The sequence below is a fragment of the Protopterus annectens genome, chromosome 11.part0 (genome assembly GCF_019279795.1).
Source record: "Protopterus annectens isolate FY-2018-M chromosome 11.part0, PAN1.0, whole genome shotgun sequence".
Lineage (NCBI taxonomy): Eukaryota > Metazoa > Chordata > Ceratodontiformes > Protopteridae > Protopterus > Protopterus annectens.
The window spans coordinates 878,100,271-878,106,270 of record NC_056745.1 but is presented as its reverse complement, the minus strand read 5'-3'; the positions used below and the strand labels follow the sequence as shown (position 1 = coordinate 878,106,270).

The 6,000-nt window shown below is 46.2% G+C and overlaps 1 protein-coding gene across 6 annotated transcripts in view; it reads right to left on the bottom strand.

Moving 5' to 3' along the window:
• The window catches only part of USP15 (ubiquitin specific peptidase 15), a 2,212,142-nt gene that overhangs the window by 1,372,021 nt on the left and 834,121 nt on the right, over positions 1 to 6,000 (bottom strand). The window lies entirely within an intron of this gene.

Genomic DNA, 6,000 nt, shown 5'->3' with positions numbered 1-6,000 from the left:
GGACAGTGCAGAGAATTGGTAATGCATTGAGCCAGCCTTGAATCTGAGGTATCTTCTGCATGTTTGCCGGATTGGGACATGCAGGTATGCCTCTTTTAGGTCTAAAGTCACAAGCCAAGCGTTCTTGCCCAGCATGGGCAGAAGCTGCTGCAAAGTCAACATCTTGAATTTTGGTATATCCAGGAATGTGTTCAGAATAGATAGGTCCAGTATTGGCCTCCAGGCCTTGTCCTTTCTGAGTACCAAGAACAGTTGAGTAAAATCCTTGTCTCTGCTCTTGCTCTGGTACTTGTTGAATGGCCCCTATGTCCATGAGGGATGAGACTTGTTTTTGTGCCTCTGCCCATTGATTTTTTGGCAGATCTGGCCAGCCGTTTGCCTTTGGCAGGGTATGGAAGTGGAATTTGTAGCCTTGTGACACGATATTTAGAACCCACTTGTCCTGGGTTATGATGTGCCAATTTTGAGAAAAAAAGTGCTAATCCCCCCCAAGGGTGCTGCCAGGAGATAAGTGCTTGGTGCAAGCAGGGGGAAGTCATTGGGACTGTTTCCTGTATAGTTGTGATTTGTCTTCTCCAACTTTGGAGGTAGAAGCACCCCACTGCTTTGACCTGTATGAACCTTGCACCTGGGATCTGCCTCTAGGGCATCTGGATCTGCCCCTTTGAGGTCTGTCTGACACAGGAAAGGACCAATTCTTTGTTGGTCAGTGTCTACTAAACCTAGGTGGCTGTACTTGTAAAAAATCTTTGACAGGTTGCATAGATTTAGCTTTGTCCTCCATTTTCTTTAACACCTCTTCTGCCTTAACACCAAACAAAGTATCATGCTGTAAAGGTGCATCTAATAATTTGACTTTGACATGATCAGGCAGACTTTGTTCCTTTAACCAAGCATGTCTCCTAATTACAGAACCCATAACTGCAGCCCTGCAAGAGGCCTCCAAAGAATCAAAATCACATTGCAAAGTATGCTTTCCAACTTGTTCAGCTGCATGCAATAAATCCTGCATTTCCTTGTTTTCTGCACATTCAGAGTTTAACATTTTCTGTTTAAGCAATACCATGACATGTTGCTAATATTTGAGCATATGAAACTGACAGTTTAAGGCCCTTATAGCCAAGGTAGCAGATGTGTACACCTTTTTCCCCATCTATCCAGTGCCCTAGAATCTCTGTCAGAGGGGGTAGGGTTTTTTGCAGCTGAAGCCTTAACACCTTTGGGACCCTGTGAAATAGTTTCTGGGTCTGTAGCATGGTTTTTAAAAAGGAATTTATGTGAGTCAGGAACCCTGTAATATCTGTCTGGCTTAACAGGAGCTGGAGGTAAGGAGTCAGGGGTAAGACTAGACTCTGAAAACACATCATCTACAATATCTAACACAGGTGGAATGGCTAGTGGCCTGTATTGGGGTAATAGAAGGAAATCCCTGAGCCTCTTTTTAGATTCAGAAAAATCTTGGCTCTCCCTGTGGAAATGCTCTCTCATGGTATGCAAGGTTTCCCCAAAAGAATAGTCCTCTGGAGGAGAAGCTGAAGGTATAGATTCTTCAGCATCAGAATCCTCATAGGGGGAAGAGAATATTCCTGATCAGAAGTAGTAGAAACCTGATCTGAGGATTCATAGTCAGTCTCTTGCCTAGGCTTCTTATCAGGAGGGGGATGGGAACCCCTGATCAAGGTAATCAAGTCTTCGGCCATTTTGAGCATTTGTTTTTTGGGTGTAGAGGCCTGACCACGTGGCTCTTGAGTTTGTTTCTTTGCTTTAGAAGGTGTTTTAGTCTTTGCCTTTGAAGCTGAAGTCGGTTTAATGTAAAGATGTTTAGGTCTGAATACACCCTCAGAAGCCGGTGCCTAACCCGTGGCTCCAGACCCATCTGAGGGAATAATATCCGAGGCTCCAATACCTTGAGTTTACAGCGGTACCACTCCACGTGGGAGTCGGTAGCGGCCTGCGACTCTAAAGTAGCGGGCATCAGGGCCGCGGCGCTCACTGAGAACCGGCGACTTGCTTTGGAGAAGCTTTGTCGTCGGTTTTGGGCCTCGGTTGTCTCTCTCTCTCCTTTTCTTTGCGTTTTTTGTGAACACCGCTAGTCGGATGGCTATCCGATGACATTTTGGGATAAACTGGCGTCCAAAACAGTTTAAAGCAAAATCATACCGACGCTTAATAGTGCGTTGGTTAAATCTAGCACAAAACCGACAACCAGAAACGTTGTGATCAGGGCCTAACCAAGGAATACAGTAAGAATGAAAATCCTTATGAGGTATTTGCTTTCCACAAGAAATACAATTATTTACTTTTTCTGACATCAGTCTGGAGCAAAAAAATAAGTTTCCCCAACGGGGTACTTAGCTTTATTGAGGACTTCTGATCTGAAACTCGAACATGAAAATCTCAGGAGTCAGCCGACCGGCACTTGCGAACTGTTTCTGCTTCGGGTACCGCGCGGCAAAAAAAAAATAAAGAAAATGGTGTCGGCCGCATCTTTTATAACCCTGACGACCCGACATCAGGGAAGGGGTGACAGCAGCCGACGCAGGACCCAGGACTTTGGAATTCAGGCCAACTGAGAGCAACCTGTCAGCAGGATTACCCAAATGTAATGACTGCAACAGTGAAACACGAAGAACATCACAAACTCCTCTCAGTCCACTAGGACAAGGGGATGGAGGGTGGGATGCAAGAAAGAAGGCGAGATGAAGACAACTAACATGGAACGTTATGGTAGGTACATAACTTCTTTATGTTAAGTTGTCGATCTCGCCTTCGTTCTTGCTGGTTGGGACAGCATCCCTAGCACCTAATATTCTGGGTGGCACAGTGGAACAGACTCTTCAGAACAGTGGAACCAAAGTCAGCTCTGCTCCTGGAGACCATATCCAGCTTGTAATGAGAAATAAAGGTATGAGGGTTTGCCCACATGGCAGCTGCACAGATAGAACCCATGGGCAACCTAGACTGGAAGGCTACAGAGGTGGCCAAGGCCCTAGTATAATGACCTTTCGGTTTAATAGGTAACTCTTTGTTCCTTAACTGATAAATGAAAGTAATAGTGTGCGACAACCATCTAGACAAGGTTACCTTGGAAACTGGGAGATTTTGTTTGCCTAAGGCATACGAAAAGAATAATTGGTCTGACTTCCTTATTTCTTTAGTTCTGTGCAGGTAAAAATGCAATTGTCTACGAACGTCCAATTGGTGTAGTTTGCACTCTGACTTGTTGGTATGATTAGGGAAAAACACATGAAGATCTATAGATTGGTTTAAATTATTTTCTGAGCAGACTTTGGGAAGAAACGAAGGATTAGTCCTCAGAGCAACCCTGTCCTTATGAAAAACCAAGTAGGGAGGATGAACACATAGTGCCTGAAGTTCGGAGACGCATCTGGCTGAAGTAATAGCTATCAGAAAGAGTATCTTCCAAGATAGAAACTTGATGGAGCAGGACACTGCTGGTTCAAAAGGGGGCAGAATTAAGGAAGTTAGGACTAAATTAAGCTCCCAAGGAGGAGGGGGATCTCTCACTGAAGGCCTAAGAAGAGCTGTCCCTCTCAAAAAAGCTTTACAGACCTTATGAGACAAAGTTAGAATTTGATAAACCAACATGAAAGTTAGAAATGGCTGCTAATTGTACCCTGATCGTAGCGGAAGCGGACCCTGAGTGAAACAGTTGTGCTAGGAATTCCAGAATTTCGTGGATTGGAGCTGAAACGGGATCCACATTCCTCGCCTCTGCCCAACAGGAAAAACGTTTCCATTTGCTAGCATAAGTTTTTCTCGTTGTAGACTTGTGAGAAGAGACAATCTCACATACTGCTGGGGAAATGCTGGGAAGCCTGGCTAAGGTTGGAAGTGGAGCAACCAAGCTGTGAGCTGGAAAGTTTGGAGGGATTGATGCAACCAGCCTGATTGATTAATCAGGAGATCTGGAACTGGGTCCAGAGTCCAGGGTTGATCGAGAAGGTAATGGTGCAGGAATGGGAACCATATCTGTCGAGGCCACTAGGGGCAATGAGGATCATTTGCAACCCAACAACTTTGTTTTCTGGATGAGTTTCGGTATCAGAGGAAACGGAGGAAAAACATAAAGAAGTCCCTGAGGCCAATCGTGGACTAGAGCGTCTCTGGGTATGTGACCTGGAAGCGAGAAGGGAGAAGTAGATGCTGCATTTGCTGTTGAAGGGGGTGGCAAAAAGATCGCAGCAAGGCTGTCCTCATTTGCGGAAAATAAGATCTGCAACTTCCTGATTCAGAGACCACTCGTGAGGCATGAGGATAGCTCTGCTGAGCCTGTCCGCTATGATGTTGGATCTCCCTGGGATGTGCATCGCAATCAGAAAACGTTGGGAGGAAATCGCCCACTGCCAAAGTCTGAGTGCTTCTCGACACAGGGGGTAGGATCTGGTTCTGCCCTGCTTGTTGCTGTACCACACCACTGACATGTGGTCCATTTGAATAGCAATTGTCCCAGAAGGAAACGAGTCTTGAAGGGCTTGCAATGCCAGAGCACGGCTCTCATTTCCAGGACATTTATGTGCAGATGGTACTCGTGAGGCTACCAAGTGCCTTGGACTGTCCTGCCCAGATAATGCTCCCACCCTATCAAGGAGGCATCCGTCGTCGCTGTACCGGAGGGAGTTGAATGAAAGGTCTGCCCTGAGTAATTAGTGGGGAGACCATCCACCAAGAAAGATGTCTTTTGCATGCATCCATGATCAGGATCATGGGAGTCATGGGTAGCTCTTGGAAAGACCACTGCGTGAACAGAAGCCACTGAAGAATTCTCATATGAAAGCACACTAGTGGGATTAGAAGAATGGCTGCTGCCATGGAATCCAGAGTTTGAAGGATGTACCTGACTTGGATCCTTTTGCTCTGCATCAGAATCTGTACTTGCTGACGAACTGTGGACACCCTTTCTAGTGGTAGCCTTGCAAACATATCCCTTGTGTCTAAGTCTGCTCCTATGTGAGTGATAGATTGATAGGGCAACAAGGCAGATTTTTCGAAATTTATTGTAATGCCTAGCTGGGAGAAGATTGTGTAGTCCCAGCTTGCAGGAGTTGATGCCTGGTGGTAGCAGTAAGGAGCCAGTCGTCTAGATATGGAAACACCTGGAATCCTTGACATCTCAGGTGAGACGTGACCACTGCCATACATTTGGTGAACACCCTGGGGGCTGTGGTGAGACCAAAGGGCAGAGCTCTGAACTGATAATGACTGGCCGCCAGCCGGAAGCAAAGATATTTCCAGGAGCGCCTGTCCATCTTGATATGGTAGTACGTGTCCTGAAGATCTGTTGAGCACATCCAATTGTCCTGACCCAGAAAGGGTAGAATGGACTGTAGCGTGACCATCTGAATCTTTGTTCTTTGTACAGACCTGTTTAGTCTGCTGAAATCCAGAATCGGTCTCCAGTCCCCTGTCTTTTTTGGTACTAAAGAACCTTGAGTAAGTTCCGATTCGTGCTGGTCTGCCGGGACTTCCTGGATGGCTCTTTTTCCTAGCAGTTTTGAAACTTCTATTACTGCTTGCTTCTTCAGATTGGGTGGAACATCTGGAAGGGTCTCTTCCTTGACTGTAAGGGGGATTGATGGAAGGGAATTTTGTAACCTCCGGATATAATGGACCGTACCCATTTGTCTTGTGTTAAACTTTGCCAGGCTTTTGGGTACAGTGAAAGTCTACCCCTGACTGGCTCCAGAGATGAGCAGCCGGGCAACCCCTTCAGGGATGCTGAAAGGGCTTATCAGAGAAAGATTCTTTGTTGTCCTGGTTCTGCAGACCCCCTCTGCCATGAGGGCGGCATCTATTATTGTTGTTGTTTCCCCCCCCCTGACTCTGAAGGAAAAATCACTACATGTGTCAGGCAAGGCTCCCTGAGATTTACGGAACCACATCTTCCCACTCTTCTGACCCTTGGTGTAAGGTCTAGAGAGTGGAAAAGCGACTCCCACGGCAGAGAGTCTTGCCTTCTTGCTCACTCTTAGTCAAAGT